Below are 10,664 nucleotides of genomic sequence, written 5' to 3'. Positions count from 1 at the left end.
CCCATATGAAGGAATTTGGAGGTAGGACCTTTGGAAGGTAATTAGGTTTAGCTCAAGTCAGGAAGGTGGGACCTCCTGATGACATTAATGTCCTAATAAGAATAGACAATAGAGAGCACACTCAGCCTTATGAGGACACAACCAGAAGGCACTGCAAGCTAGGAAGAGAACCTTCACCAAAACCTGACCATGCTGGTACCCTGTGGTTGCACTCCCAGCCACTAGAACTGGGGGGGAGCTTAATGCCTCTCCCTCCTCCAGTCTATGGTGTTTTGTTGTCAGCCTAAGCAGGCAAAGCCAGTGGGATTAAAAAAAAAAAAAAAAAAACTTAGTAACTATTACAAAATGCCAGAAACCATGGTAGAAATATAAGCAAATTTGATAAATTAATATAAGTTGTATGGGTGGTTAATAAAAATAACAATAACATAAGTATGTAAAATGGTGATATATTGAAAAATAAACACAGATTTAGATGTGATAGATGGATGTAGGCAGATAGATTGATAGGCAAATAGACAGATAATATATAATTTGCACATGAAGATGCCAAATGAAATTTTAAAAATGTATGTACCTTCTATCTGGAGTGAAATTTTATCATTTTCCATTGAAAATGAAAAATGTGACAAGGAGGGTATGCCATGGTTTTTCATTTAAAAATACCCAGAATTTAAACGTTTCACTTTCGTTCAGACTATACAGCAGTGTGTGAATGTAATAAAAATTGAACGCCACTCAGTAATCTTTGTAGGATTATTTTAATACAATCCCAGAGACTTCAGAATATTCTCAACCAAAGTTATTCATAAAATATTTGTCCAATTCCTTAAATTCTTAACATAATTCTGTTTATGTGAAGATGAATGGGAGTCATTCTAGGAGCAACTGCATGAGCAATGGTGAGTGATGAATACCACTGCGTAGTAGAGCCATGGTACCTGGAGGATCACAGAGAATGGTCCGGCAAAAAGTCCTACAGATTATGTACAGAGAAAACTGTGAGTGGGTAATGTAACCCTTACATATGAATAATTTGAATAATTCCTGTAATAAATTGCCTGTTGTTATGCTTGAGTGGATGATTAAAATTATAATACTCTGAGCTCAAGTAGGATATTTAATTTTTTTCTCATTTAAGGGGAAAAAAACAGACTCTCACAGTAGAAACACATGAATAGGCTGCTCTTATCAAAATGAGAATTGCATATTAATCTATAGATTCAACAGCACAGGCAATTACACTCAACTCTTAGCATTCACCAGGCCACACCAGTTACCCAGACCACAAAACTCCATCAGCTGCAGAGGCTCGACTCCTTCCATATTTAGGTAGTGGATGGACATCTCCATCTCCGATAAGGCTGGGATCTCCAGTAAATCAGGTATACCACCCCCTCACTGTCTAGAGGTCTTCTACTCTGGGCTAGATACTACTACAGAAGCTTGGTTAAGGCCTCAACAAACACAGAATTTACTCATCCTTGTTGTTATTTTTGTTATTTTCAATACCAAATTTTTTATTCTCTGTTTGCTGACACTCCAAATTATTTCTCCTGATGCCATTCATTTCTAGAACATCAGGAAAAAATCAATAAAATTAGATAATGTAAAATTAGAAAAGAAAAACAATGATGTTAGATTATAGTTCTTATATACTACCTAACAGGTTTTAGGAGTGGCTAAGGAACATATACAGCTACTACAACACAAATTCATTTATCAGAATATTATTCTGTTATGCAGAGAAACTCATTTCTTCATCTGTCCTCTCAATTGAAAGCACTGCCCAATAATCTTAGCAATCAGCCGCCGTGTTTTACTGTTTGCTTGATGCAGAAAGATTAGTTTAATGGACTAAGCTTTTAATTTATTGGTGTTGGCTGTTTGAACTGTTATAAGGCCTGTGTCATTTAGATTTAGATTGATTGTATACAGCATGTATAATCCAACAAACTGTTGTTGCAAAGATAAAAGTTGATTTTTTTCTCATAACATAGTAATAAAAATGTAGACATTTTGGAAGGAGAACTAGCTCAGGGTCTTTTGTCTCATTGCTGTCTATTTTAAGATAGTGCCTCATAATCCAAGATGGTACCTCTGAAGTCCTGTGATCATAACACCCAATTCCAGCAAGAGCAAGGAGGAAGTACCTTCCTGTTCCCACAGATAACTCCATCACTGCTCACTAGGCTGCTTTGCATCCATTACATTCAGAACTTAATAGTACAGTCACACCTACCTATAACTGAAGATGAGAAATGAAAGCTTTATTCACATTGGAAATGTTACTTTCAGAATCTGTTTTGTCACTAATGAAGATGAGGATTATGACTATTAGGAGAAAGCTAATTATTTCTGACCAGGTCTCTACACATATCAAAGGATAAGATAGCCCTAAATTTACTGTTTTTAGGGGCATGAACAAAGGATCCAAAGACAATAACCACAACTATATACTTAAGACAGAATTTAACAATTTATTTTAATTTGATATTTAAGCCTCAAATTGAATAAATTTGTAAATTCTCTAACCAATACTTCTTTTATCTGTTTCTTCTTTAAATTTCTCCCACTAATCTCTGTGTGTGTGTTTTTTTTAATAGTGAAGCAATGATCTCCTGTTTGGCTAGGTTAAATGTTTGGATTTTTCTTTTGATCTACGTGTTACAGGTGTCGTAGGCTGAATAACACCCTCATTCCTACCCCTGCAAAGATGCCCACACTTTAAACCCTCAAACCTGTGAATATGTTAATTTATGTGGCCGAAAAAGAATTTTTTAGAGCAGATTAAATTAATGATCCTGAGATGGAAAGATTATTCTGTATGATCACAGTGGGGTCAATATAATCAGAAGAGTTTTTATAAGAAGGATGCAGGAGGTCAGAGCCAGAGAGAAAGAGATTCAAAGATACTATGTGACTGACCTTGAAGGTAGGGAAAGAGGTCAAGAGCAAAAGAAGCAGGCAGACTCTAAAGGCAAGAAAGAGATACTCCCCTAGAGTTGTCTGAAGGAATGAATTCCTGCTATCACCTTGATTTTAGCCCAGTGATCTCCAACATACATAACTAGTAAACATAAGTTGTGTTATTATAAATTACTTAGTTTGCAGTAGTTGGTCACATTAGCAAACACATAACGAAGTTAATACAACTTAAATGTGCAAAGAAAATTTAGTTTCTTTATTTTCTGAGATATACTCAGTTTCACTCCAGGATGACCGTCCTAGTACAATAACAAAGAGAATTGAATTTTCGGATTGATTACATTTCAGTTTTATTTCTGAGTAAATTGTGTCCTTCTAATTATTTCTCATACTCTCCCATCACCATTCCTTTTACCCCTTCAAATTTCCTCCAAGATGGGCATCTGGGTATATTCAGGACTTAATGGATCTGATGGCAGTGGGGTAGAGGAGCTACAAATTCACTGTTGGCTCATGAGTTGTCTGTTTTTTTTCCACTCAACTGGTATCTATGAAGGGGGACTGGTCTTAATTAGTTCTTTGGTCATAATATTTGAAATCAATTTGACTCTGATCATGAATGTTGTGAACTCCTATTGAATTTACTCTCCATGGACTCTCTCAGCTCATATATGACCACTCCCCAAATCTGAACATGCACGAACTTCTGAGTCTCACAGGAGTCATGAGTTCTTCAACAGTAGTTAACTAGGCACATTTCCTGGGTAATGTTTATCTGTCCCTACATGATAGGTATGTCCCCAAGCTGAATGTAAGCATGTGAGCTTCATTAAGAAGCTTGCAGACCTCCAGACTATCCTTAGGAGTGCAAACTAACAATTCTGATGTCCTTGGCTATGTTAAATATATATTTGGATGTTTCTCCTATACTGCTATTAAGGAGTCAAAAAAACAGAGGAATAAGAAAAAACTGACCTCTCTGAGTTTTATCCCCCTTTCTCTTCTCCTTTTGTCTCTACTGGACAGTAGTGAATGGGTTTTCACACTGCCTGTCTGTCCAGATGGAATTATTTTCATAGAGCACCTGATTCTCATTTTCCTCTGTGAGCTTTTTCTAAACTATGCCTCTGGCATGGAAAAGTTACTTGATGAACTTGGATCTAGCTCTTCTATCTGGGAAATACTTATCTATGAAGGCAGTGTTTGAAAAATAAAATCAGCTTCAAGCTATAAAAACCCTTCTATCGTTGATAGCTTTTATCTTGAAGGAATGGATAACAATAACTTAATAGTTTGGATCAGCAAATTTACTGCATATTAAAATATATTTCTAAATATACCAAAGCATACTATTTTTATGCCCATAATTTTGGAATAGATGACCACTTTTTCTCTTTTTATGGTGCCTCTGGTCATATTTCTTTAGTACTAGAATTTCCAGTACACTGGTAAAATAATTCATTAATACACTTCAGGTTATTTTCTATTCTAAAAAAATGTTCAGGGTATAACTGTTCAGACATCAACAAAGTAAACCTATTTTAAGATAATTTTATTTTGGACTTTGTCTTAGAGAAAACTGACAGTGATTGCAGATTCGGAAATGACAAATGGCATTTCTCACCTCAATTTTTAAAAAAGATTAATTCACTGGTAATAAGCAACATGTCTTTAGTTTCCATCACTAAATGTTTTGGGAGACATTAGATGAAAAATTTATCGATGGCTGGAGATATTTTTGAATTGGAAAATAGTATATGACCAATCTTTGAAATATATTTTCCGATTAATAATATATTTGGGTATAACTGATAAAATTTACAATCTAAAAATGTATACTTAAATTATATTTCTTAGAATTATAAAAAACTAAAATAAACTATTCTAATTTGAATGGTATGTAATAAGCTTTAAAAACAAATTTCAATGTGCTTAAATACTCCAATAATAAATGGTCTCACTACTGAATAAATAATTCTGTAGTTGCTACTGTGAGTACATTTTAAGTAGTTTATGGTTAAAGCTATATAAAATGTAGATTTAATAGAAACACTTATACATATGTTTATGTTTGTGTGTGTGTGTAAGTTTATCCAATGAAACTAAATAACCTATTTGTCAAGGACTTTTTTAAGCCTCTAACATGATAAAATGAATGAACTTGCCAACTGTCAGTGACCAATTAGTACAGAGAATGATGAATATGTGACAGAAATTTTGTTTATTGGAATTTTATTGATAGTAACAAGAAATCACTTCCCTGTTTTGCCTTTATTCTCTTCATGACAAAAGAAGGAAGTTAACATAAGTTTTTCTTATTTCATTTTAAAGAGATACCAATGCAACAATATTAGTCGGCTCTGAAAATGAATATGGAGAAAAATAATATCCAGTGGAGAAATTATATATTAAAGCAAATTTTTTCAGATATTCATTTCATTTTCTATATAATCACTGGTGTCATGAACTCTTCCACTCTTCCAATTTCACACAATCTAATTCTCAGTGTAATTATTGGTTGTCCTAAATGGACTCCTTGGCAACGGAGACTGGTATTTTCTGCCCTATTTCTACAGTACTCCTAAATCAATCACGATTTCAGATCGACTCTGTCTGGAACGAGGTGCGTAACAGTGATGAAGCGATGTAAATTTGCTTAAAAATGCCAATTTTTCATGGGCATTTTCTACTAATGGGTCAGGCTTGTTGTACATTGAAAGCATAGTTTATACCCTGTAGTAATTTTAAGATATCCATTTATATTTGTCCCCTTTGGAAAGTTCACCTCTGTTTGATGGAGCATGGAGGTTACATAAATTTAGTGTTTGGTATCATGATTCACTTTTCTTTTAGAGCAAGACATTTAGTTTCTGTTCTATTTTATTTGCACAAATTCTCATCTGTGTAAATATTCTTTACTTAGACCAAAATAAACTAAAGTCTAGGATTTATCAATGCCATGTAAGAAAACCAAATTTGTATTTGTTTTAAGGATATAATGATTTAAAAAGGAAGGGAAGTCAAGGGGAAAAAGGGGGAGGGATTTGGAGGAACAAATAGGAAGGACACAGGGACGAGAACTAAGGGGGGGGAGGAAATGGGAGGGAGGTGGGGAGCAAGGGGCAGGGGAGGCTGGGATGGGAAAAATAGACAAAAAACTGTACTTGAAAAATAACTAAATAAAGATTTAAAAAAAAAATTTAAACTAATAATTAGATATATTCAAATATATTAAAATGAGTTCAACTTGAAAAGATGTATAAGTTATAAATAGATAAGTAGGTATAGATATAATATTCATATACACCTTTATATCTACATATACACATGTGTACATACATATGTTTATGTACATATAAGTACCATGATAAATGAATAGAATGATGTTGGGAGATAGGAAATGTATACATACAGACACATATACGAGATCTGTTTGGGAAAAGTCCAGCCATTGTTAAAATAATGAGAACTATTTGCATGACATCCATGTAACCTGGCAGCCAAGGAGAGTGGACTGAAATGCACATGTGTGAACAATTATGCTTTCACTGTACTAGTCAGTGGGGGTTGTAGACACCACTGAGTGAAAATGGGTACTGTGTGGCCATCACATTGCATTGAAATGACAAAGTGAGTAGAGCAATGAACTTGCATCTGATTTTACATTAAGCTTGAACGTTTCTCTGCAGAAACTATTCAGACAATTCAGAAGACTTTCAGGGACAATGCAATAAATGCAACGCAAATAAAATTATTTCTCATTGCATCACGTCTTATGCAGGGGTTTTCAGCAAAACATAAAATCACCAAAGTAACCCAGACCCCTACAGCCCAGATATGGCACCCTGCAACTTCTGGCTTTTCCCCAAACTAAAATCACCTCTGAAAGGGAAGAGACTTCAGAATGTCCATAAGATACAGGAAAATACACTAGGCAGCTGATGGTGATTTCAATAAAGGATTTTGCACAGTGTATTGATCAGTGGAAGAGATTCTGGGAAAACTGTGTGAGGTTCCAGGGTGCCTACTTTGAAGGGGACTGATGTGTCATTATCCTGTATACAATACTTCTTGTATCTAGTTTCTTCTTCAATGAATGTCTCTATTTTTCATATGTGTGGCTGGATACTTTCTGGACAGATCTTATAGGTATTTATATGAGCCTGTTTTGTACCAGCTGGCATTACTAGTTGTCACTATTTTAAATAAGGCTAACATTGTGAATTATATATATGATCAAGAAACAAATTTTTTTTAATATTTTTTTATTTATTTTTAGAGACAGAGGAAGAAAGAAAGGAGAAAGAGTGGGAGAGAAACATCAATATGTGGTTGCCTCTCATGTGTCCTGTACTGGGAACTTGGCCTGCAACCCAGGCATGTGCCCTGACTGGGAATTGAACTAATGACCCTTTGCTTCACAGGCCTGTGCTCATTCTACTGAGCTACACCAGCCAGGGCTGATCAAGAAACAATTTAAACTGAAAAAACATTGCAGTTGGTTTTACTGAACATACAGTTTCAAAATCTCCATATTGCTGCATATTTAAAAGGTATAGATAGAATTAGTATCTATCAGTGTTTGCCAAGATCTTTTCAAAAACTCTTTTTGACTCTGATGGTAATAGCACCAAGTAAATACTTAAAGTTTGGGAAATCACTAATTTCTATTGACCTTTCAAAATACAAACTCTTTTTTACACATAAGCCAGCTGCCTCATATATTAAAGCCATTGATTCAGGTAAATTATCTCAATGTTAAAGGGCAAATAAGGACCAAAAACAAAAAAAATAAGGCAACTTCAGGAGATTTGGAGAGCTTTTATTAAAAGAATATGCATGAGATTCTATGATAAATTACGTGAGCTAAGCAAGATAAGGTTATTATCTATCTTACTAAAATTAAAACATCAAGAATAATTATAGAAGTATTTCAACAGGAAGAGGTTTTGTTTGCATGTGGTTTTGAGAGTTTTCTGGTAATCAATATCAATAATGAACAAGATCTACTTGTGAATTATTTTCACTGTTAAAGTATCCATTTATCTACAAACAAATTTTTCTCCTACTTCACTTAGAAACTCAAGTTTTCTATCAATAGCAGGAACAAAATCAGATTGCTCCCAAGATTTGCTTCTGTCTGAAGAAACATTCATCTTTGAAACCTGATTATAAACTTCCTTTTGTTTAGGCTGGCTTCTAGTCTCAGATATGGCGAAGAATCCAAGTACTGTCCTTGGAAGTCAATTATGATGATGGTATTTCAAATGCAATAGAATGATTTTCCAGGAGATTAAGATGTATGTGTTTGTGGGGAGAATAAACTGAGTTTCCATGGCCTTAAAAGATCTGAAACGGTTAAGCTTTCATTGCTATCATAGCTAGCTTTTTCAAAAAGACCTGATGTTTTGTCAATATTGATTCAAGCTTCTCAGTGCCACTGGAGTAAAAATAATAAAGTTCTTTTGCTGCATAGACATAAAGAAAAAAATTTGATTGATTCTTCCATTATCCAATGACAGCTATTACAAAACAGAGAATAAAAATGGCAATTAGATTTTTGGTCTTAAGGGGAAATACATGAGACTGTGTAAGGATTTAGTGAGTGGAGACAAAGGTCTAAAAGTAGAAATATAAAATAAAATGTTCAAATCTAACTATGTCTCACTTCACATATTAGAATAGTGCACTCATTTTTCTCTAATTATGACAAATCTGTGCCTCTTATTATTTGCACTTATGTTTACAAGCTACACATGAGGTTAATATGAGGTAAAGATGCAGAACAATTTTGCCAGTTTAATTGAAAAATAATTACTTGTAAGATACAATTAAAATTCTACAAAGATATTATACAAACATTATGTCATCAGTTCATTAGAAATATGTTAGAATAAAACTGTAACTCTTCTATTCTTTAGGGGTAGAAATAAAAGGACAGCAAGGTTATGTGAATTTTCAACAGTGATGTTTTCCTGGAGACAGTGTTAGAATCCAGCCTGTCTGAGAATGTCTTTACATTCTATTCTCTCTCTCTCTCTCTCATTCTCTCTCTTCTCTCTTGCTCTGGTAGCACCAGGTAGAGTAAAAGTAAAGATAAATGTACTTAATAAAATTGTTGCAGAATATTTTAAAAGATATATATATATTCATATAAAATAAACTAACAAAAATAAATTTGATATGGTTTAAAATAATGATATTTTAATTGGATATTTAATAATAACATTAACTAGGTTAAATCATGTATGTAGTTATAAATGGGTAATTAATAATTGTTTATTTTGTGGACTTAAAATATTAAGAAAAAATAAAAATAAAGACAGCTAGTATCACTTCTATTCTCAGTTGAAGGTATTATTCATTTATTTTACAAATATATTTATAACACTCATTATGTAGATGACATTGCCAGATGCTAAAGATAAGCTCAATGACTGCCCTCATGGACATTACAATCTATTCAGGAAAATAAATACTGAATGAATGAAGAAAAGTGTTGTCAAGAGGAAGTGCAAGCTACTCTTGGAATGAAAAAGTAATGAAGTTTAAATAGTCTTGAATGTGGAGTGAAGGTTGAGGAAAATTATTATTAAAATGTTAGTGACAGTTAATCACAAGTAGGAAGAATATTTCTAGAACAAGAAATGGCAAGGTAAAGTACCAAGGCAGGAGATGAAGCACCCATTTCAGGACAGGAAAGAAGACTGGCATTGGATGGATCTTTAAGTGACAAGTAAGAAAGAAATGTAAACTGAGAGTGAAGAGATACGAGAGACATATGATATAAGAAAATGACGTTAGTGTTTGTATTTCCCTTGGGGACAAAGAGAAAACATTGATATCTATTAAGCAGTGAACCCACATGAACTAATCAGTGTTCTTAACACAACTACTGTGGCTGAAGTATGCATAATAAATTAAAAATGGCAACAGAGGTTTCTTATTGGTAAACTGTTTACATTAGCAAAGTTTATAGATGTGATTTTGAATCATTGTGCTTCAGAATTTGCCTTAGTTCCACTTTTTTTAGTCTTTTTGACACTGAGTTGCATGTCAGTTTCTATTTCTTACGATGTTTATGATATTTTCTTATTAGAGAACTGAGAACTAAAACAATGTTTTATTTTCTGCCCATAGCCAAAATAGGTAAACATACACCAAAAGGTCCACATATTTTGAAAAAGGTTAATGAAGAATATTGATAGTGTTTGATTTGCATATTTGATACATTCATAATATGATTAATATTTAAACAAACTGCACATAAAGTATACAACTAAAATAACAATTTGGGGACCATTATGATTGACTTAATAAGTTGCTTGTTTAGAAAGGTTTGTTTACATACAGGAGGAGAGAAATGAGATAATGTGAGGAAGAGAATGACTAGGTGAGAGGATTTGTTTTTGGTGCTTTACCATTTCCTTTTGAGATGGGAAACCCTAAAAACCCTGTTGAAATTATTATGGAATGAAAAACAGTGCGAGAGTGCAGTTGAAGATCTAGTAAAGGTAGAAAATTATACAAGATCCATAGAAACCTAGGGGTACCGGAATCCAGAGCACAAAGCATGAGTTCATTTTGGCGAGACAGAAAACTATCATAAGAAAGGGGATTAGGATGTCATGATCTCAATAGTTACTCAATACAGTGAGTAATCTATAACTTTAGATTTGTTATATGTACTTTGGGTCAAGGATGCATGAAAGGTGAAAAGATTTTCTTTCCCTAGG

This window comes from Artibeus jamaicensis, unplaced genomic scaffold (genome assembly GCF_021234435.1).
Source record: "Artibeus jamaicensis isolate MK-2021 breed Jamaican fruit bat unplaced genomic scaffold, CSHL_Jam_final scaffold_474, whole genome shotgun sequence".
NCBI lineage: Eukaryota > Metazoa > Chordata > Mammalia > Chiroptera > Phyllostomidae > Artibeus > Artibeus jamaicensis.
Note: the sequence above shows the minus strand (reverse complement) of the source record.